This window comes from Ahaetulla prasina, chromosome 8 (assembly GCF_028640845.1).
Source record: "Ahaetulla prasina isolate Xishuangbanna chromosome 8, ASM2864084v1, whole genome shotgun sequence".
Classification (NCBI taxonomy): Eukaryota; Metazoa; Chordata; class Lepidosauria; order Squamata; family Colubridae; genus Ahaetulla; species Ahaetulla prasina.
Window position 1 is genome coordinate 47267297 of NC_080546.1, and position 25152 is coordinate 47292448.

General features: G+C 37.0%; 1 protein-coding gene across 3 annotated transcripts in view; it reads right to left on the reverse strand.

Moving 5' to 3' along the window:
• The window catches only part of SGCZ (sarcoglycan zeta), a 248105-nt gene that overhangs the window by 199171 nt on the left and 23782 nt on the right, over positions 1-25152 (reverse strand). The gene's annotated exons all lie outside the window — the stretch shown is intronic.

A 25152-nucleotide genomic window follows, 5' to 3' on the forward strand; every position in this document is an offset into this window, starting at 1 on the left:
GGATAAAATAGTGAGATTCATCTTTCAAATAGTCTCTTGCATAACTAATAAGATATGAGATATAAGATATAATTCACAAGATATCTTAAGTCAGTCAGAGTCACCTCAAACTGCAATTTGGCTGGGCATTATTTAATAAAAAAATAAATAAATGAGGTCTAGTGTTGTCATGTTGTAGCAAATTTCCTTTTTGGGTTTCCAAACTCTGCTTAATTATTCAAAGTTTTAAGTGTTGCCTCTGATAGTGGGCCAATTTCAAGACAACCCATGTGAATAACACCATCTGTGTCCACAAAACTGTAACCATGAATTTTCCTCGGTTTTGATTTATTCATTTATTTATTTTAGTAGATGAAGATTTATGATCATATTCCATGGACTGGCATTTCATTTTTGGGGCACAATGATAAGCTCATGTTTCTACAGCTGTCACAGTGCTGTGAGAAAGTTCCACACCATCATTCTTGTAGTGTGACAATATTTGCTGACAAATTTCATCTCTTGAAGCTTTCATCTCTGCTGTCAGTAGTGAGAAGCCCTCTTATTCAATCCATCCAATGGTGAAGAACACATGACTGACATGTTCCTTTGAAATGCCAAGGTTGACAGCAAATTTCTCTTTCAATGATATACCAATTGTCCTTGATCAGTTCATCAACCTTTCTTTTCTGAACCTGTGATTGTTGTCACAAGGTTATACACTTCATTTTTGATCATGCAAATCAGATCTTTCCAGTTCGTCATCAATTTTACATTTTTGGCCCAGCAATAAATAATACTCACATCAACGTACTTGTCAACATAAACAATCTGCACTCAGTGAGGAATTTAAATTGGAGGGACTCCTTTGGCAGTCAAAAATTTAACACATTGAATTGCTTACATTGCTTAAAACACCATGAAGATTAAGCACTTTGTGCTTCCATTTCACAAATAATAGCACAATGCCACTTACCTAGTGGCATTGAGGGAAGCGAGGCGTAGCTACGCCTCCTCCCTCATTGCATCGGCAGATAACCGCCCAGCCGCCCTGTTCCGGGTGACTCGCTCCCTCCTACACCAGGGGGAGCGGGATGACCCGTTGCAGGGACGTGCTGAGGAGTTTAACGGTTATCTATACGATAAAATCGTTCAGCTTCGGGATGGTCTGGACCAAGATTGCGGTGACACGGGTGAGATGCTCGAGGGTGGTCTTGGCGATATTGTTTGGGATGAGTTTGACCCTGTGGCTCCCGAGGACATGGACAGGTTGTTGGGTAGGCTGAATGCCACCACGTGTTTACTGGACCCGTGCCCCTCCTGGCTGGTGCTGGCCACTCGGGAGGTGACACGAGGCTGGCTCCAGGCGATTACGATTGCTTCTTTGGTGGAGGGCGTCTTCCCGGCCGCCTTGAAAGAGGCGGTGGTGAGGCCCCTCCTTAAGAAGCCTTCCCTGGACCCGGCTGTTTTAGGTAATTATCGTCCGGTCTCCAACCTTCGCTTCGCGGCGAAGGTTGTAGAGAGTATGGTGGCATATCAGTTTCCTTACACCTGGAGGAAACTGTCTATCTAGACCCGTTCAGTCCGGTTTCGGCCCGGTTACAGCAGGGAGACGGCTTTGGCCGCGTTGGTGGATGATCTCTGAAGGGCCAGGGATAGGGGTTGTTCCTCTGCCCTGGTCCTATTAGACCTCTCAGCGGCTTTCGATACCATCGACCATGGTATCCTGCTGCGCCGGTTGGAGGGATTGGGAGTGGGAGGCACCGTTTATCGGTGGTTCTCCTCCTATCTCTCCGACCGGTCGCAGTCGGTGTTGACAGGGGGCAGAGGTCGGCCCGGGCGCCTCACTTGTGGGGTGCCGCAGGGGTCGATCCTCTCGCCTTCTGTTTAACATCTACATGAAGCCGCTGGGTGAGATCATCAGTGGTTTCGTGTGAAGTACCAGCTGTATGCGGATGACACCCAGCTGTACTTTTCACACCGGACCACCCCAACGGTTATCAAGTGCTGTCCCGGTGTCTGGAGGCCGTACGGGTCTGGATGGGGAGAAACAGGCTCAAGCTCAATCCCGCCAAGACAGAGTGGCTGTGGATGCCGGCATCCCGGTACAGTCAGCTAAATCCGCGGCTGACCATCGGTGGCGAGTCAGTGGCCCCGATGGAGGGGGGTCGCAACTTAGGCGTCCTCCTGGATGAACGGCTGTCTTTAGAAGATCATTTGACGGCCGTCTCCAGGAGAGCGTTCTACCAGGTTCGCCTGGTACGCCAGTTGCGCCCCTTTCTGGACCGGGATGCCCTATGCACGGTCACCCACGCACTCGTGACGTCTCGCCTGGATTACTGCAATGCTCTCTACATGGGGCTCCCCTTGAAGGGCATCCGGAGGCTGCAGTTAGTCCAGAATGCGGCTGCGCGGGTGATAGATGGAGCCCCTCGTGGCCCCGCATGACACCCATCCTGCGCAGACTGCACTGGCTACCTGTGGCCTTCCGGGTGCGCTTCAAGGTTTTGGTGACCACCTTTAAAGCGCTCCATGGCATTGGGCCGGGTTATTTACGGGACCGCCTACTGCTACCGAATGCCTCTCACCGACCCGTGCGCTCTCATAGAGAGGGTCTCCTCAGGGTGCCGTCAGCGAGGCAATGTCGCCTGGCGACGCCCAGGGGAAGGGCCTTCTCTGTGGGGGCTCCCACCCTCTGGAACGAACTACCCCCCGGCCTTCGTCAGCTTTCGGACCTTCGGACCTTCCGCCGCGGGCTCAAAACATACCTATTTAATTGTGCAGGACTGAGCTAGATTTTAAATTTATGGGTTTTAACTGGGTTTTATTTTTTATATTTTAAAATACGGGCTTATAGAATAAGTTTTTAAATTGTTTTTATAGTGTATTTATGTGTCTATGTGTTTTTTAAGTGCCTGTAAATCGCCCTGAGTCCTTCGGGAGATAGGGCGGTATATAAATATGAATAAAAAATATATATGTGTGTGTGTGTGTGTGTGTGTGTGTGTGTGTGTGCGCGCGATTACTACAGAAACCCTGTGGTTTTCTAGAGAAATGCACAATTCTATGGTTCTTGAACATTGTGGAGATAATTTGAAAAGAATTTAAATTCACAAGTTTTATTTGTTAATAATTTATAATTCTGGGCATAAAGACATAATTCCATGTAATTATTGGCTGAAAACATAGTTTAATTATGCAGACTAAGGGTCATATTCAAATCCTCCCTAAATAATAGTATAGGGTTTTCAAATTAAGAATAATGGACAAGTTTTAGGAAAGAAAGAGTGCTTGATTTTCAGGGAAATACTTCTTAATCCTGAAATTAATTAGATTATGCAAGAACCTACCATCAAAACAGAATAAATTCTGTCTCTTTATTTTAAAACAGCCTGCATTGTTTTATGTATTAATTATACCAAGGCCTACAAAGCATAATTTGAAATCTTTAAATCACTATTGGAGGTGGTGGGATTGGGGAAGGACTCATTTAGAATGGTTTAGTCCATTGCTTAATCTATGTTCTACAATGGTACTACTGATTTAAATTTATATTTTAAGATATTAAGAGCAACAAAGATGATTAGGGGACTGGAGGCTAAAACATATGAAGAACGGTTGCAGGAACTGGGTATGTCTAGTTTAACAAAAAGAAGGACTAGGGGAGACATGATAGCTGTGTTCCAATATCTCAGGGGCTGTCACAAAGAAGAGGGAGTCGGGCTGTTCTCCAAAGCACCTGAGGGTAGAACAAGAAGCAATGGGTGGAAACTGGTCAAAGAAAGAAGCAACTTAGAACTAAAGAGAAATTTCCTGACAGTTAGAACAATTAACAAGTGGAACGACTTGCCTTCAGAAGTTGTGAATGCTCCAACACTGGAAATTTTTAAGAAAATGTTGGATAACCATCTGACTGAGATGGTGTAGGGTTTCCTGCCTGGGCAGGGGGTTGGACTAGAAGGCCTCCAAGGTCCCTTCCAACTCTGATGTTATGTTATGTTATGTTATGATAAAACAGATGTGGATAGGGTATGATATATTTTATAAACAATAAAACAAAATGTAATCACTTTAATACACATTAAGTCACCTTGATTGGATAGCGACAACTGTAAATGAAATAGATTTGGATGGCCTGATAAGCAGATAGATGAGGTATTATTAGCTATAACCAGGCATCTTTTCCATGGAAGCCATATAATAGAATATGGTTTAATGTTTTAGGAAGTCTTTAAGTCTTTAACTACCACGTGTCAATTTGAAATCAGAAAATGTATGTGTGACTCTGTGGTTTGATTCAGTTCCTTGAATCTGTAAGATTTATTGTAAGTACTATATAAATATATTTCTTTTTCAAAATAAATAAATAAATATTCTACCTCTACCTCTCCTATAGACATATTTTATTTAATGGCATAGTAATGTTTTCTCCCTTGTAGATAACTGTATCTAAAATTTAAGATAGTAAAAAGCACAGCTTAAACAACACATAAAATGGAACTGGAATCTCTTTATTGTGTAGTTCATGGAAAGGCTAATATAATGCAGTGACACAGTTCTGAATATTGTATTTGTTATTTTATGACCTATTTATTTAACAAAACACCTCCAAACTTTATGGAAAATCAACATTTTGCTTTTGGTGGCCCTAAAAAGGTATGCACTTAATCAAGCATTTTCTATTCATGTCTCCTGGAATTGGAAGCAAATGTGTTTTTGGCAGAAAATATTTTTCTTTATATTCCCAGAGAAACCATGACCTTGCAGATTGAAGGATGTATCTTGCTCTTGCGTATAATCCTGTTTTAGCTTCAAAATTGAGTCCATCATCAGGCTAAGGATTGTGTTTAGGGAAAAAAAATCTATTCCATCAGCACTTCATTATGAAGCATAATATTATAGGACTAATATTGTTTATAACGAGGCATTTAAAACCAATAGTAGAGGTTCATTTTTCAGGTCCTACATTTCAGAGTTCTGAGTCTTGCTTATTTTCAGCATTTGTCCTACTACTTTTTTTTTGTTTTGAAGGAAAACTCCTAGCTATTTCCTTTGCATAGACATTTCAGTTGCAGTAATAAGTTCTTTTCTCTTAAGACTAAATAAATGGCCTTATTGATACACCAAAGGGTTAATATACTGCATCAAAATAAAACCTGAAATATTTCAGAATACATTTAATACAGTTACAGAATATAGATAATTTTTTATTGTTATCTTTAAATGATATTGTATAAGAATATTGAAAAATTTTATACGCAAACTCAGACTTCTCTTTAGAAAGCAGAGAAGAAGTCATAGTAGCTACATTAGATGATACGAGCATCTGTACCTGGCTTTTGGAAGAAAATAGTAAACAAAGTTTTGAAACCTCTGTACCACATCACTTTAAAAGAGGGTTTCAGATGGCCTTAGTAACTACTTGTTATGTTCAACATCAATCATGAATATGTTTCTTATGATGGATAATGATGGCTTTCTTGCTAAGTCTTTATTTAACAGATGAAGAAGTCAATCCTAAACAGAACTATGGATTTCAGTGTGTTTGATTTCTGTGCAAACATAAGGGTCAGCTATGCTTTAGGGAAAGGGAGAAGGGAAGAAGAACATTTCTGAAAAATGCCAAAATAAATCTATAAAGGCACCAGGAGTTAAACTCAACCCAAGGGCACAAATCAGCTTCATTTTTCCATCTATGCTGTTTTAAACATGCACATCATTTTTGTATAATTTGTACAAATATAATTTTTCTTTTAAATATGTGTATTTAAAAAGTATACTTTTATGTAGCCAATCTTTATTTCAATCAATGACCAGCATAAACATAAAAGTCAAAGAAACATAAAGAAAAGGGAAAAAGATAAACACAACACAGTACAACATGTCCTAAGTATGACTATATGGTATTCCACCAAAACAATAATACTATAACTATAATCCTTATGCCATTTAAAACTAAAACAATGACCCTAACCCTGACCAAACTCTAGAAATTAAAATATGGGGAAACATATTAGTGACCCTAAAATTCAGATTTTTAAAATTCTGCATATTGTCAACTCGGAATTGTAAATTTCCTTCACAGAATACAGGTAAATCTCACTCACCAACTGCCTTGTTCAAAGTTAAAACATTGCTGAAAAAATACACCCCCATCCCCCCAAAAATAGAGTCCCACAGGAACAATTTACATGTAGAAAGAAGCAATATGTGGAATGGCTTGCCTCTAGAAACTGTGGGTGCTCCTTCACTGGAGGCTTTTAAGAAAAGATTGGACAGATATTTACCCAGAATGGTAGAGGGTATCCTTGAGCAGATATTTGAAGGCCACACAACATGGGCTTTGTAGTATTGCTGTACTTGATAAATAGCTTGCTTTTCTTGTATTTTAATTTGATAATATTCTTCTCTTTTAATAGGTGCTAATAGTTTATCAGACCATTGCATACTGGAATGTAAAAAGTTCTTTATTCTGTTAATGGACAGATTGAGTGATACTTCCTAACATTCCTAAACTGCAAGATAAAACTATATTTGCTCTCCAGGGTCAGGACAGGATAGGACCAGGTTCTTCTTAACAGAATGTGTCTAGTTAGCTTCTGATAAGAAAGAGAACTCTTTAGTGTTGACTTGCATCTGGTTTGTCTTTTTGTGGACTCTAAGTAACCTTCTGACATTTTTCCTCATTAGCATTCAAAAGTTTACATTCACCAATTCCATGAAGTTCATTTAAATCAGTGCTTCTCAAATAGTGGGGCGCGCCCCCCAGGGGGGGCGCGAGGCTCCGTAAAGGGGGGCGCGTTTGACCTCGGCAAACACTGTCATAACAAGCTAAGCCCCGTGTTTACAGTCGCGCGGGGGGCGCGAAAAATGTTTTCTTCTTCCTAGGGGGGCATGACAGAAAATAATTGAGAAGCACTGATTTAAATGAACAACATGTAGCGTTATGAGCCATGGCGGGGCAGTGATTAGAGTGCAGTACTGCAGGCTACTTCTGCTGATCTTCTTCCAGCAGTTTGGCAGATCGAATCTCACCAGGCTCAAGGTTGACCCAGCCTTCCATTCTTCCGAGGTCAGTAAAATGAGGACCCAGATTGTTGGGGGCAATATGCTGACTCTGTAAACCGCTTAGAGAGGGCTGTAAAGCACTGTGAAGCATACATAAATCTAAGTGCTAAGTGCTATTGCTATTATGGCAGGAGTGTCAAACTTGCGGCCTGCAGGCCGGTTGCATCACATGCTGGCCCCGCCCCCACCCAATATAGCAAAGGAGGGGGAAGTCCCAATACGTCATGTGCCACTGCCATGATGACGCGAGTTTGACACCCTGCATTGTGGGATGCAAATATGTAATATGCTTAACTTCATGTAACTGATTTCCTATACAAAGGGGGATGCTTTTATTCAATCAATGTTTCTTTTATGTTTTTCTTTCAAGTATTAACTATAAAAGTGACTGTTATCTGAGGCTTGGGGTCCCCCCTTTGAATGCGAAAAATCCTTTTTATCAAAACATTCTGAATAAATAGTAATAAAATTATTTTCCTGCATCATTTTGCTATACTGAGATCCATGCAGGACCAGATTTGGCTATCAAAATTGGTGAATCATCCAAAAGATCTTAGACTTAGACTAGGGGAAGGTAGGGAAGTGGCTTGGTGCACCTTGGAAATTTCTTCAGAGCTATTTTTTTTCTTGCCTTCAACTGTGAAGATTTCCTCAATGTTGCTTAGATCCTTTTTTTACAAGGATCTAAGCACCATTGAGGCAATCTTTCCAGTCGGAGGCAAGAAAAAAATAGTTCTGAAGAAATCTCCAAGGTGCACCAAACCTCTTCCCTACCAAAAAGATTACTGCCTGATAGGGATAAGAGAGGGAATGAAGCAGCCATCCATCCACAGGACAGAAGAAAATTGGGTGAGTCTTGATTTTGTCTTTCTCCTAAGAAGCCTCCTAAACACCACCACCCCTCTATAGGCAACATATTATCCTGTAATATACAATGTACAGAAAAAAAATTATCCTGTAATCTACAACTTCTACACTGCAAAAACATATGGACTACAAATCTTGATCAGGGCAAAGCAATAGATGCAATTTACATTGACTTCTGTAAAGCCTTTGATTCAGTGGTACCCGACAAACTACGTATAAAACTAAAATCCTATGGCATCTCCGGACCCCTCCATAATTGGATAACTGCATTCCTGTCAAACAGGCAACAAGTGGTCAGAATAGGTAGCGCCTTATCAAATCCTGCACCTGTTAATAGTGGTGTCCCCCAAGGCAGCATTCTAGGACCAACGCTCTTCATATTATACATAAATGACCTCTTGTGATCATATTATAAGTAACTGAGTTCTCTTCGTCGATGATGTTAAACTATTTAACACTACCAACAATGCTGCTACCCTTCAAAAAGACCTTGACTTTGTGTTGGAATGGTCAAAAATTTGGCAACTCCAAATCTCAACCAACAAATGCTCTCTCTTACACATTGGCAAAAAGAATCAGAACACAAAATACAAGCTAGGTGGACATGACCTTGTAGATGACCCTCTCTCTGTCAAAGACCTTTTGTATTTCTCATATCAAATGATCTAAGTGCTAAAGCCCATTGCAACTGCATCCCCAAAAAAGGCATTAAGAGTTGTAAACCTAATCTTGCATAGCTTCTTCGGTAAGATTACACTACTAACCAGAGCGTACAAAAGATTTGCTAGACCAATTCTTGATTACAGCTTATCTGTCTGGAACCCACACTGCATATTGGACATTAATACAATTGAGTGTGTCCACTCAAATATTTCACAAGAAGAGTCCTCCACTCCTCTGATCGCAACAAAATACCTTATGCCACCAGACTTGAAATTCTGGGTTTAGAAAATTTAGAACTATGCCGCCTTCGACATGACCTGAGCTTAGCTCATAAAATCATCTGCTACAATGTCCTTCCTGTCAATGACTACTTCAGCTTCAACCACAACAATACATGAGCACACAATAGATTCAAACTTAAAGTGAACCGCTCCAATCTCGATTTTAGAAAATATGACTTTAGTAACAGAGTTGTTAATGCCTGGAATGCACTACCTGACTCCATGGTCTCATCCCCAAATCCCCAAAACTTTAACTTAAAACTGTCTACTGTTGACCCCACCCCATTCCTAAGAGGTCTGTAAGGGGCGTCCATAAGAGCACCAATGTGCTACCGTTCCTGTCCTAATGTTCCCTTTAGTTGTATTCATTTTATGTTTTCAATTTATGCTTATATATATATAATTTAATATGTATTTGACAAAATAAATAAATAAAATAAATAAATAAAATATTAAGCAGTACATAGAACACAGAGCAGTACATTTTCATTAAGCCAATGAAAATGTAAAAAGTCCTGTAAAAGGGCTAAGTAACTGATGGTAAACTGAGTATAAATTGTTCCCTCAGGCAATTTAGCTGGGAAGGTAAACCTGGGAATTTAAAAGAAAAAGCAAAATAAATGGGGATGATGGGGAAGCTTCTAATCCTCTTGATGTGGCTACAATAATTTTACAAAAGCTGTCAAGAAAAAGAGAAGTAAATTAAAAGCACTGGCAAAAAATGACATGTTTGGGCAACAATTAATTAAGTGGACCCCTTGGCTTGGGCTTGAGGCAATAGGATAACACTGATATTGATTTTCATCAGCTTATTTGGTTTCTCCTGTTGACCAAAAACCAACCCAATTGCAAAAAGCCTGCTTTATAACTTATAATTATACAACAATTACCTCTGTGTGTAAACCTTTCTTAAAAGAAAAAAAAAAGAAGAAAAGGAAGAGGTATAGAATATAAAAATAGGGTATAAAGTTAATAGAAGTTACAGTATTAAAGAAAATAATTTTTGTTTATTAATTGTAAATACTTGGGTTTTATATATATTTTAAGAAAACTAAGTCAACATTGAACTTTAACAAAATATAAATTTCAAAAAGTAATCAGTATAGTATACAGTAAATCATAAAGACTTAGAAAATCCAATAAAACTTACATATTAACTTTACATATTTATATAGGCAGACAATCAATTTCCGGCTATGGTACCAATTTGTAGCACCAACCAATCTAAAAATAGTTTCAAATTAATTCTAAAAATTTTCCAAATTCTTTGTCAGATATGCTTTTAAGATACTAAGTTATTTTAGACACTGAGGAATACTCTCCCTAAAGTAGTCATTCTTCCACAGAATGAAACAAATGAACTTTCCAATAAAAGCTACATATTATCTTTGCAACAAGTGCCATATTATAGATCTGCTTTAGAAAAGTTTATGGGACTACATTTATGGTTTAGTAAAGTTACAGAAGAATATCAGGGGTTCAAAAGTAAATTCAGTGTTTACAATGGTTTCATGCTAGTGTTGAGTGTTTTGTATGCCGTGCTATCATATATGGATGAATGAATATGGATGAATGGGTTGTTTTATTTCTGTTTTAATTAAAACTGTGGATTGATCATTAATTTGAGGCATTTTCTCTTATCCTACATTTCAAAAGTACCAATGATATTCAATAAAATATCAGCCTAATTCTTTTGAGCAGGTAAGAAACAATAGCACATGATATATATATAAAGTAATACAGTAACATCAATATAAATAACATAAATACTTACATGGATAATAAAACAGCTTATATTCTGCAACAATATCTCTACCATCAAGAATCAACATTCGCCTATCCCGATTCTTGGAAAAAATTCGATAGGTGGATAAAAATGCCAAATCCAGTCTAAATGTCTGGATGACTGGGCAACAAATCATAATAAATATAAAGCAATAACAGTAGCAATTGTTAATTTGCCTCCAGAAGTTGTGGGCACTCCACCACTAGAAGTTTTTAAGAAAAGATTGGACAGCCATTTGTCCAAAATGATATAGCTTCTCCTACTTGAAAAGGGGTTGGATTAGAAGACCAACCCACTGTTGTTCTGTTATTCTATAATATGCCAGCAACGAAGAATTTAGCAGGTTTTTTTAAAATCCTAAATCATCATCATTTTAGCTATTGTTTATCCACTGCAGGATGAAGGCCTCTTCTTCATATTTCCAACCAATACAATCCTGATCTTTTGTTCACCAATTGGGCCCATGATACTTGCTGATATTGTTGATCTGTCTTGTCTTAGGTCTCTTTTGTGGATGCTTTCTATCAAGTGGTGTCCATTCTATGACTGCCTTGATCCACCTGCCATCAGTTCTTCTTTCTATGTGACCAGCCCATTTCCATTTCAATTCTTTTACTCTCTTGATGATATCCTATACTTTCGTTTGTTCTCTAATCCATGTACAGGTCTTTCTATCTTGTCTTGTGAGACCAAGCATGAATTTTTCCATGGCTCTTTCTGCCACTCATAGGTTTTATACCAGTTGTGAGGTTAGTGTCCATGTTTCATAATGTTAAATAATTTTGTTTCTAATGATTTTTTTTACTGTTTTTGAAATTCCAATTTGAGCATGCGCTCTTTTAGAGTTAATCTTCTTAACAGCAGCTACTACACCCTGGGATGTGGGGGAGGGCACTTTCATTTATACTGTTTGGGAATTGTATTTGATTTTAGATTTCTCAATAAATGTGACTGTGTATTTTAAAAAAGGACCAAGTATTATGAATTTAGTGGCTCAAAATAAATAAACAAATAAACATGCAATAAATAAAATATTTATATTGTTGTGCTTCAAACAATTCTTTAATTTGAATATGAATGATTCATTATTCATTAGTTGCAATGATAAAACAAATTGTTTTAAATGATTGCTTGTAAAGCCTATTATCTTAATTAAAATGTGCAGAATTATAAACATTATGTACTTTATAACAGCTTATTTTGGTTCTTTAGGTTGATCTTAGCAAGTGGGGCAGTGCAGAGATGATGATGATGACGATGACAATGATGACAATGATTTTTATCAAAATTATTTAATTCAGTTTTGCCCAATGTTGCCCTAAAATGTACTGAAATACAATACTCATCACTGAGAAGAAACAATCCATATGCCAGGGTTCCGACCCTTGAGCCAAGCTTCAAAAGAAATCCAGTTATTTATTAGGAGCTTCATGTCAGCATGTTCCAAGTGAAGCCAACTCTGACCTCACTTAATTTACATCCCAGCTCTAACCTGTTTCCCTCCTCCCCACAAAGTGTGTCATCACTCAGCAATTTTATGGGGAATAGAATAGAATAGAATAGAATAGAATAGAATAGAATAGAATAGAATAGAATAGAATAGAATTTTTTATTGGCCAAGTGTGATTGGACACACAAAGAATTTGTCTTGGTGCATATGCTCTCAGTGTGCATAAAAGAAAAGATGCCTTTATCAAGGTACAAGACGTACAACATTTAATGATAGCCACAGACTACAAATAAGCTATCAGAAAACAATCAATATCAGTATAAATCATAAGGATACAAGCAACAAAATTACAGTCATAAGTGGAAGGAGATGGGTGATGGGAACGATGAAAAGATTAATAGTAATGCAGATTTAGTAAATAGTTTGACAGTGTTGAGGGAATTATTTGTTTAGCAGAGTGATGGCCTTCGGGAAAAAACTGTTCTTGTGTCTAGTTGTTCTGGTGTGCAGTGCTCTATAGCATCATTTTGAGGGTAGGAGTTGAAACAGTTTATGTCCAGGATGTGAGGGGTCTGTAAATATTTTCAACACCCTCTTTTTGATTCCTGCAGTATACAAGTCCTCAATGGAAGGCAGGTTGGTAGCAATTGTTTTTTCTGCAGTTCTAATTATCTTCTGAAGTCTGTGTCTGTCTTGCTGGATTGCAGAACCAAACCAGACAATTATAGAGGTGCAGATGACAGACTCAATAATTCCTCTGTAGAACTGGATCAGCAGCTCCTTGGGCAGTTTGAGCTTCTTTGTTGTCCTTTTTTGATGACATTTTTGATGTTAGCTGTCCATTTTAGATCTTGAGATATGGTAGAATCTAAAAATTTGAAGGTTTCTACTGTTGATACTGTGTTGTCTAGTATTATGAGAGGTGGAAATATGGAAGGGTTTCTCCTGAAGTCTACCACCATTTCTATGGCTTTGAGTGTGTTCAGTTCCAGATTGTTCCAGTTGCACGAGGCAAGTCGTTCAACTTCCTGTCTGTATGTGGATTCATCATTGTCTCAAATGAGACCAATCACTGTTGTGTCATCTGCGAACTTCAGTAGTTTAACAAATGGATCATTACGGGACCGCCTGCTGTTACCTCATGCCTCCCACCGACCCGTACGCTCTCACAGAGAGGGACTTCTCAGGGTGCCGTCCGCCAAGCAATGCCGGCTGGCGGCCCCCAGGGGAAGGTCCTTCTCTGTGGGGGCTCCCACACTCTGGAACGAGCTTCCCCCGGGTTTACGCCAAATACCCGACCTTCGGACCTTCCGCCGCGAACTGAAGACACATCTTTTTATTCGCGCGGGGCTGGCTTAAATTTTATCGGTCTTTTAAATTTCTTAAATTTTTAATATCAATTTTAAATGGGATTTTAGTTTTTTTATATATTTTAAAGTTTCGGGCTAATTATAATAAGTTTTTTAATTTACATTTTAAATTGTATATTGTATTGTCTTTTTTACTTCTGCCTGTACTTCTGCCTGTTACTTCCCTGAGTCCTTCGGGAGAAGGGCGGTATAAAAATCAAATAAAATAAATAAAATAAATAAATAAATTAGAGATGCAGTCATTGGTATACAGAGAGAAGAGAAGTGGGGAGAGCACACAGCCTTGGGGGGCCCCTATGCTAATTGTACAGGTATCTGATGTGATTCGGTTTAGCTTCACCTGCTGCTTCCTGTTTGTTAGGAAGCTTGTGAACCACTTACAAGTCTGTTGAGGTACCTGTAGCTGGTTTAACTTAGTTAGAAGAGTGTCTGGAATGATGGTATTGAATGCTAAACTAAAGTCTACAAAAAGGACTCTTGCATAGGTCTTTGGAGAGTCAAGATATTGTAGGATGTAGTGCAGAGCCATATTAACAGCATCATCCGTTGATCTATTTGCTCGGTATGCAAATTACAAGGGGTCTAACAGCGGATCTGTGATGGTTTTCAAGTAGGAAAGCACTAGCCTTTCAAAGGCTTTCATGACTACAGTGTCGACTGGTGGCCCCAGGGGAGGGCCTTCTCTGTGGGGCTCCACACTCTGGAACGAGCTTCCCGGGTTTACGCCAAATACCCGACCTTGGACCTTCCGCGAACTGAAGACACATCTTTTATTCGCTGGGCTGGCTTAAATTTTATCGGTCTTTTAAATTTCTTAAATTTTTAATATCAATTTTAAATGGGATTTTAGTTTTTTTATATATTTTAAAGTTTCGGGCTAATTATAATAAGTTTTTTAATTTACATTTTAAATTGTATATTGTATTGTCTTTTTTACTTCTGCCTGTACTTCTGCCTGTTACTTCCCTGAGTCCTTCGGGAGAAGGGCGGTATAAAAATCAAATAAAATAAATAAAATAAATAAATAAATTAGAGATGCAGTCATTGGTATACAGAGAGAAGAGAAGTGGGGAGAGCACACAGCCTTGGGGGGCCCCTATGCTAATTGTACAGGTATCTGATGTGATTCGGTTTAGCTTCACCTGCTGCTTCCTGTTTGTTAGGAAGCTTGTGAACCACTTACAAGTCTGTTGAGGTACCTGTAGCTGGTTTAACTTAGTTAGAAGAGTGTCTGGAATGATGGTATTGAATGCTAAACTAAAGTCTACAAAAAGGACTCTTGCATAGGTCTTTGGAGAGTCAAGATATTGTAGGATGTAGTGCAGAGCCATATTAACAGCATCATCCGTTGATCTATTTGCTCGGTATGCAAATTACAAGGGGTCTAACAGCGGATCTGTGATGGTTTTCAAGTAGGAAAGCACTAGCCTTTCAAAGGCTTTCATGACTACAGTGTCGACTGGTGGCCCCCAGGGGGAGGGCCTTCTCTGTGGGGGCTCCTACCCTGTGGAACGAGCTTCCCCTCGGGCTTCGACAACTACCTGACCTTAGGACCTTTCGCCGTGAACTTAAAACCTATTTATTTCGTATGGCTGGACTGGACTGATTGTAAATTTTAAATTTTAAATTTTAATTGAATTTTGATGGGTTTTAAATTTCTGTACTTTTATGGGGTGTAATGTTATTTTAAATTTTCTGGCAAATTTGAATCAGTCTTTTAAGGGTTGTTTTAATTATTGTGTATGTTTTTGTTTGTATTTTATTTGCCTGTTCACCGCCCTGAGTCCTTCGGGAGAAGGGCGGTATACAAATTAAAATATTATTATTATTATTATTATTATTATTATTATTATTATTATTATTATTATTATTATTATTATTATTATTATTATTATTATTATTATTATTATTATGATGTTAGAGCAACTGCTCTGTAGTCATTCAGTTCCTTGATGGTGAGCTTCTTTGGCACTGGGATGATAGTAGAGCGTTTAAAGCATGAAGGAACATAGCACATCTCTAGTGATTTATTGAAGATATGGGTGAAGATGGGGGCCAATTGGTCAGCACAGACTTTTAAGCAAGAAGGAGTTATCTTGTCTGGGCCTGGAGCTTTTCCTGGCCTTTGTCTGTGAAATAGGTTTTGCACTTCCTTTTCTGTGATCACTAGGGGTTGTGTACCCAATGGGATGGGGTCAATTGTAGGAACTTGGCTGTTGTTGGTGTGTCTGAGATGGGGGTTGTACAGATCACTCCCCTCCAGCCACTGTGGGTAACCGTGGAGATGGCCTTGACAAAGAGATGGGTTGAATGTGCATTTGTTTTGACTGAAGTGCTCCCTTGCTGCAGCTGCAGAAGTTCATTTTCCCATCCCCCTTGCCTATGACAACTCAAGAGCAAGCCAGGAATGCTTTGTGAATTGACACCATATAGTCCAATTGGATTGAGGTGGTAAATAATTTCTTAAACAATGATAAATAATACTGCAATTTAAATTATATACAGTATATTGCACTGTCTCAGATTCACTCCTCACCATGTCTATACAAGATTCTCTCTTGAAACAGAAGAAAGAATATATCTAGAAAAGGGTAAAGGCCTGATTTTTAGACAAAAACACACACATTTAAAATTCTTTAAAAATATGCAATAATTTGTAAATAAAATTAAGTGCATATTTTATTTATTTAAAACATTTATATAGCTGACCATCTTATATCAAATGTTAGTTGGTTCCCAATATACAGTACATAAGGATTAAAAAAGAAGAACAAGAAAAGTAATTCATAACACTTCATATTAATAATTTGTTAATATTCCTCCCACACATTAATCTATTCATCTAGAATAAAACAATTATGCGTTCCCTTTGTTGGCATAAGATATAAACTCAGACCATATATTTGAGAAGGCTTTAACTTTAGTTTGACCAGAACCCAGGTGAAGCATGTTGATCAAATTTTCAGCTATGGAAATATGTCAAGCATTCTGTACCAAAACTCCAATGTCATAATTTTATCTTTCAGATATTTAGCTATGGATATTCTGGTGGCAATCAATAAAAATGCAATTAATTCTTTAGGGCAGACATTTGTTTCAGGCCTTAATATATATATTCAACAAAGCAAGTTATGGACACTTATTCATAATTTGATTAATAACATTATCAATCTCCAGAAATACCACAGACCAGAAGGAAAAGACTTGGAGACATTCTCCTTTCTTATAACCATTTCAACATCACCACCAAGGGAAAGGGGAAAGGAAAGCTATAAGGTATCTGAAAGATATAAGGATTCATATACTATCTACCAAAGAAAACTTTCTTTAATTTTGGTTGAAGATTATGTTCCTGGTTTCCATCTCCATTTTTTCCAGTTCTGATTCATATCTATTTTTTGAAATACTTTGCCTAGTAAATTTTCAAAAGAACTGCAGGTTGTTGTAATATAATGTGAGAATATTATATAATTTAGAGATAAATCTTTTATATGAATCCTGCACCTCCTAGTGAATTGTCACAATCACATTCCTCATATTCTAGATAAAAAATACATTAGAAAAGCTTCTACTGTACTACTATCAACAATGTGAAAGCCAACAGAACTCACAAAGAAGTGGTCATAATACACAAAATACGACATTATGACAAATACTGTGGACCCAAATTCTTGCCACACTGTGATGATCAGATACTATCATCCTGGGCATCCGTCCCTCCCTCCTTCTTTCTTCCATGCATGGATGCAAGTTTTCTGGATTCAAATATGGTACTTCCGAATGGGCTGGATGGTTGTAGCAGAAAGCAGATAGAATTATTAGACTGGAAATAAATGTTCTTCAATTGCTCATAGTACATGAATAATAGAATGAATATAATGAATGAGCAGAGCATATTTACCAGAGTGCATAACATTTAATGACAAACCCCATGCACAAGTGATATAAAGGTCTAAAATGTTTTATTCTACTTTGGTCATTAGTATTGTTAGCATTTCTAGCAGTGTACCATTTATGGTCGCAATTTCCTGCCCTCTTGCATATTGATTTATTTGCAAAAGTTCTGTTTCCTAACTTTCTAATTCTGTTTGATTTCCCAGCAAAGTTGCATTTCATTTTTCCCGACATTCTCAGGTTACTGCAACCGTTTATCAATTCAGCAGAAAATATTTGAAAGAATGCCTTATGCATTTTTATACAATTACACTTCTTTTAACTTACACACCATTGCATACACTTTTCCAAGTGTATGAACTTTTAAGCTCTTTTTCCATTAGAAAATGAATTTTTGTACATACTTCAGTGCACACATTTTTCTGGATATCTGAATCCACAAAATTTTAAAATGTAGAAATGGGTTTTGACATTAATGTATAAAATTCTTGTACTATATTCAACAGGATCCAACAGGATAATTTTTTTCTTTGCATTTTTTTATATTCCAATTCTTATTAATTCCTATCCTGCAACATGCTTCTCTTTCATGTTTTGTGGTTTTGCCATGATCACTTGGGGGAACAAAACAGTCACACAAAGTGCTACAGTTGGAGACAATAATATAGACCCCCAAACTAGTTTCCTATGTCAAAAAAACCAGGCTGACGTCAAATAAATTTAACAGTTGAATCTGGGAATGATAGGATAAATATGTTATAACTGTTTTTCTAAGTATATATTAAGCTGCAACATTGTATGCTAAGGCACAATTGAGATTAGATACAATGTAATTAAATGCAATTGAAAAATATTTAAGACTACATTTGGTGAAAAAGGATATTGAGAGAGGACTTAAATTTAGCTTTCTTTTAGTTGCACTAGGTAACTCTCTGCATAGGAAAAGAGTTCAGTTACTTTAACTCTTGTCTAACATTTGTCATTTTCTCAATTACAGCCATTTATCTCATCTATGAAAAATAATTGCACCCTTCATTGGCCTTTGATGTCCTCCAGAATACTTAGCTTCCTCTTTGATCCTTTTGTAAATGTTCCAAAGCTACACTGTGGCATATTTTAAAGTGAATAAAGGTGACAAAAGTTGATGTTGCAGTTTAGAAGGGTCACTTTGCAATTTGTAGGGATGTTAACCACCACTGTGATCTTTTGAAGTATCTTTATTGTATGAGGCAACCTGATGTTCCATTACATAGAAGTCAAAGTAATTGAATTTATGCCAGGGCAAAGTGGCAGTGGATTGCCTCAGTTTTACTCAAAAGATTGAATATGTTTAAGCTTCTGATAACTTCATGGACATATTCTTTTAGTTTTCAGCAGTAATGTAATAATACTAATACTAATACTAATACTAATACTAATACTAATACTAATACTAATACTAATAATAGAAGTATTGGCTTCTATTTTTCCCCCAATTTAAAATTGTTGGCCATATAATCCAAAATGCTTATTTTAGCCTTAGTCCTGAGAGTTCCTTCTAAGAATATAAAAGGTCAAACAATATGATCAAAAACAGAGAAGCTGGTAACTGGATAAAGCTATATACACCATCCCCATTACTATCATCTGCAGCAGTCTGCCATACCATCATATGGTATTATCACATATCATTATAAATAACCAATCTGGATATGAGACATAATAGACCAGATTTTTCTCATTGGGCTGCCCTTCCAAATGTATTGAATTTGAGCTCTCACAATCCATCATAGACCATTAGCCAATGAACCCAAGTGTTACGCTGGTTAGGGAATGTGGGTATTGAAGTTTAATGCAACTTCACAATAACTGGTTGGGTAAAGAATGGAATAAACTCATCCTGAGAACATACAAAAGTTACAAACCACCCCATCATTAATCTAGATATGATTGTGTTTGCAGTGATGCAAAGGGAACATTCCTCTAATTAGAAGTAAAGAATACTATAGAACTGTAACTGAGAACATTTTGATTTATGCCTATTTGGAAGAAACTGTAATGAATAGCTATGATAGCTTGTTGCAGCCAAAGTTACAGAGATTTATAGCAAAATGAACATAATGAAATAATGAAATAATAATATATTTTATTGTCTATTTATCTATAGGGGCCACTGTGACTCTTGTGATTAGAATGCTGAATCAAGGAGACCACTGAGAGGTCAATAGCTTGGCAATTCAAAACCTGAGAGTGAGCCATGTGACAGAATGAGCTATCAACTTGTACCAGTTCCTGCCAGCCTAGCAGTTCAAAATGCAAGTAGATAACTAGGTACCACTTTGGTGGGACAATACCAGGACATGAAAATACCTGGGAAATGAGGGTGTTACTGGCTAATCCCTTCAATACAGAAGTGTCTTGGTAAATGCTTCCAACACGAATGTAGTAGTATCTATTGGTTAGATTTTACTTCTCAGATACACAGAGCATTATGGTAAGTTATAACAATGAAGCTAGGTTCATTTTGGTGAGAAGACTATCAACAATGAAGTCCACTATCATGATGGCCACATATGCAAATTCAACTGAGATATGAGAAGGCTATCAAGACATATGGCTTCTATAAAGAACAAACAATATTTGATCAAATAATGTTAGGGGTAGATGAAAAGTTAATAATATATATATATATAATTTCCTGTTAAGCTTAAAAATGGAAGATGAACAGGTAAAAGAGACAATGATAGGATAGGCAATTTTTTTGGGAAATACTATAGAACCAGACAAATGGCAAAAACTGTGAGAAAGAAAGTTGACAATGGCAACTGCTTATAAAGAGAATCTATATAAAATGTTTTATAGGTGGCACTTACGACCACCAAAACTAGCAAAGATGTTTAAAAATTTGTTCTGCAGATGTTGGTAATGTGACCAGACACCGGGTACGTATTATCATATGTGGTGGACTTGTGCAAAGGCAATGAAACATTGGACAAAAATGCATATATGGTTAGAAAACATGTTAAGGCAGTACGTAGATTATAAACCAGAAATATTTTTGTTAGGCATAGTACCAGAAAAATATGACAAGGGAAATATATATTTAATATTACATGTGTTGATAGCAGCAAGAACTGTATTTGCACAGCACAGGAAAAATGAGAAAACACCTACAGAAGAAGATGTAATTAAAGTTTTTTTAGATTGTGCAGAAATGGACAGATTAACATTAAAGATGAAAGAAAAAAAAGATACAGAGTATTTTCGAACATCAGATTTGTTTTACAAATAGTTGGATAATAGAGGCAGAAATTAGGAGTGGAAAAAGTGTTATTATATAAGCAAAATGATGCAGACAATACACTGTTCACTAAGTACGTATGTATGTAATGTGAAAATGTATAAATAAACTGTTAAAAAAACAACAGGTCCAAGCGATATGAAATGCAGTAAAGTCACTATCTTTTTAACAGTTACTCATAAAATTATTTGTGGTTGCTTAAAAACATGCTGATTCACATGTTATCATTTCAATTAATTATTTAATTATACATGTTATCTTCATTTCTATAAAAATAGCTGATGTTATGTCACAGAAATTTATCTCAGAAATGCTTTAATTTTTACAGTCGCAAGACTGCTTTTTAAAAAAAAACTGGAATTAAGTCATTTTAATTCTATGGGGCTTAAATATAGAATTGTAGAGCAAATGATGTTCCAGCTTTGACAAAGGAAGACTCATTGGATAATTTAAACTGAATCACAATATTAGTAAACCAAATATAGAAATCTCCAAGGAAAATTGTTTGCTGCAAAAGGCCAGTTCAACACAAATGCTACTGGAAAATGGCTGGCAAAATTATAGCTTGACAGAAAGCAATTTGTGTCTCTTTGCTTGACTCCAACCTTGGCATCTGGTGACATTGTATCAGTGTAATTCAGAATCAGGAAAGGTCATAATATGAAATCTCTGATTTGATGAGCCAATTTTTTAAAAGTGACAGCATGTTAAAAAAGACACGGTAGACATATACAGATGGAAGGATTATTATACCTCTATATATCTACTTCAAGAAAATATACATTTATAAACCACTCTAATGTAAGTATGTTTTATGATTTAGGGCAAAAGTTGTCTTCTCTCCAATATCTGTCAAGCATGAGAATGAAGAGTTACATTTTAGATTAAGAAGAGTTTAAAAGGAGAACTGCTGCTGACACCATTCAGTTTTCCAAAACTGACAGTTCAGTTTATTTGAACTTATATGTGCTTTAGGTAGATTATGAAGCTGTTTTAGAAGTCTTGATATAAAAATGTGTTAGTGATTTGATTATGTTAATATTATGCTGCGTTATGCATAAGATTATGCATAAATGTAACTCTAAGCTTTAAGATTGTTTTAGCCTATTTTAACCTGTAATAAGGTTGCATTCTAAGTAAAAATAGACAAAAAGGAAGAAGGGGGAGGGAAGAGGGTTACGGTGGGTGGGATGGGGGGGATGTATGGGGGAAAAATGTTGTAAAACTTTTTTAATAAAAAAAAATAGACAAAAATTTCTAGAGGTGAATGCTTTAATAATAAATCCTGTGTGTTTTTAGTTCTCAGTGAAACTTATCTCACAAGAGAATTTGATACTATATTTAAAAACCTTCAAGTTGCCTTGGAACTGTTAAGCTAATGACTTAACTAACATAAAAACAGATATTTTTTTTTACTCTAGAGTAATTAGTCAAGAGCTGATCAACATATTCTGGAAGAACAGGGTGTAACTACAAAAGGAACTGTAATCAATTCAACATTTCTTAGTCATGTCAAAACATTAGCTAATTAGGATACTCAGCCAAAAGGATTTATTTTGATTTTCTATACAAGATCTCAATGGATTATGTTGTGAGTCCTGTTTAAAAAACCGGAAGAAAATAAAGAAACACAATGCTAGTGAGATTGCAAACTAGTCTAACTTCCTGGATAATAGAATAATAAAGGTAAAGGTTTCCCTTGCACATATATGCTAGTTGTTCCCTACTCTGGGGGCAGTGCACATCTTCCTTTCAAAGCCGAAGAGCCAGCGCTGTCCAAAAAGGTCTCTGTGGTCATGTGGCCGGCATGACTAAATGCTAAAGGCGCACAGAACATTGTTACCTTCTCACCAAAGGTGGTCCCTATTTTTCTACTTGCATTTTTACATACTTTCAAACTGCTAGGTTGGCAGAACCTGGGACAAGCTGACTCTGTTACGCGGTTCTAAGGATTCAAACCACCGAACTAACAACCTTTCTAAATAATATTATTCTGAATAGAATAATATGACCATGTAAATACAAGTATGGAATCTCACAAGGCATTAAAACAGGAAAAAGGAGCTATATATAATACACATCATGTTGTAGGAATAAACATTATTATTAGAAATATGTAGAAAAAATTAAGAAGTAATAAGAGAAAGGAAAGGGATGGTTATTGTCAATCCCGTTCACTGTACCTATCTACTCCTTTCTATCTTGCAAACCATCCTTGCTTCTACTACCTTCATATATTGCTGAATATAATAGCCATTGTTTTTAAGTTTCTCTCTCAGACTGCCACACCTTTCTTGCTCTTTCTATTCCTCTACACCACCGGTCTGCAAAGTTGGCTCTTTTAAGACTTGTGGACTTCAACTCCCAGTGTCTTAAAAGAGCCAACTTTGCAGACCCCTACTCTAGACCCCTTAATTCCTTATTCATACATGTATTTTTCAATTTGATAGCATGTTCTGTGGAATTTTCTCTACAAGAATCAAGGTCTGAAGCTTTCTAAAATGCCACTTGGAAAATAGTTTTTGCTCCAAATGACCATATTGTATAGCCTCAAATGTAGCATTTGGGACTTGTTTCTTTAGCCAATACTTCATGCCATTCCCAGCACTAGGAACACGATATTCCTAACTTTAATCCCTAGTTTGCCACAGGCCTCAATGAACTCACCTTGACTCAATTATTCCTTGAGACTTTCTTTCTTCCTCACCTTAGTATCATAACACTGAGTGGATGGAGACAATTTTATTGCAAGTAATAAATATTGCTTGCAATGTTTATGCACTCATCAATTGTCTTCATTTTGTATCATTGTCCCATCATGAACGATCATAATTGTTTGAAACTAAAACCAGTTCTATATTAATACAAAATTTATAGGCACTCATTAATTGGATGGAGTAATAAAGGAAGAATTAATTTGTGTGTTAGGTATTCAAGGCGTTCCTAGCAAGTTTAAATATTTAAAGACATGCTTAAATCATTAAAAAGTGAACATATGCATAAGAGGCTCCATTGAATTAAACTGCTTTATTTTGTTTTGTTTTTTTAAGTAATCTTGCTTAAATTGTGTTTGGCACCAGGTGTCTTCACAAACATGCCCTATCATGGCAACACTATGGTACCGGTTAGTCTTGTTTTGTTTCAGAATATCTTTTAAATATCCCAGTCTAGTCTACAGTCCTGGGATTTCCTAGTGGTCTCCTATCCATTTACCTTTTCTGACCCTGTGTAGGTTTTTATTTGGGGGAGGGGGTCGGACATTTGACTAGATGTTTTTATTGTGGGGGAGGGGGTAATGTCAGTAATAGTAACACAACTTCCCAGAGAGGAGTCAGAATATGCCAGAGAAAGGCCCAAGACAAGAGAATGCACAGCCCTGAACTGGAAGAGGGATGGAAGAAAAGGATCGGAATAACCTCATCTCATAGGGTATAACTGTTAGGTTTAGAAAATTATAGCTTTAGTCTGTGAGATTCTGTCTATTAGATGTGAGCAATTAAAGAACTGGACTTGATTGGATCTCACTGTGTTGTCTCTGGGTTTAGGCCTGACATCAATTGATATACAGTATTTATGCTTTTATCTTGCCAAAATAAAACTATTAAAACATCCATGGTGGGGTAAAAATCAATCAAAACAAGCACAGTAATAATTATAACCACATCACCACCACCTGACCTCCAGAAATGTAAGAGCAAAAAACCCGACAAGAAACAGAAAATAAAACAAGAAGCACAAAGGAAGATGGTATCAGATATAAGGTTCATGGAAAGAATACTTAAAACAATTCAATTTTGCAAAATTTAAAATAGCCAATAAGAGAGGGCTAGCCTGATTTCCATCAGGAGTCTGTTCAAAGTCCTGATGCTACTCCAAATAAGCAATGCTGTCCAGCCTCACATTCAAATCTCACAGAAATGGGGTATTGCATGAAGTTTCTCCTTTGCTATTCTAACTGGTTAGACCAGGCCCAAGAATACACATCTTGTATTCTTCCTAACATTACATTTAAAAGGTATGACTGAACCTGTCAAAGATGATAGTTCTGGAAGGTGTTGACCTTATCCATTTCTATGGCCTGATCCAACTTACTTGAGATAATATTGGAAATTTGGCCTTGAGTCATTGATGGACGGATGTACAATGAAATTAAATTACAATGAAATAAGACATTATCTTACAGATGACCCCCACCCTGTCAAAGACCTTGGAGTCTTCATATCCAATGACCTAAGTGCCAAAGCCCACTGCAACTACATCGCAAAAAAGGCATTAAGAGTTGTAAACCTAATCTTACGTAGCTTCTTCTCCAGAAACACTACATTACTAACCAGAGCATACAAAACATTTGCTAGACCAATTCTTGAATACAGCTCGCCTGTCTGGAACCCATACCACATTTCAGACATCAATACAATTGTTCATGTCCAGAAACATTTTACAAGAAGAGTTCTCCACTCCTCTGAAAACAACAAAATACCTTATCCCACCAGACTTGAAATCCTGGGTTTAGA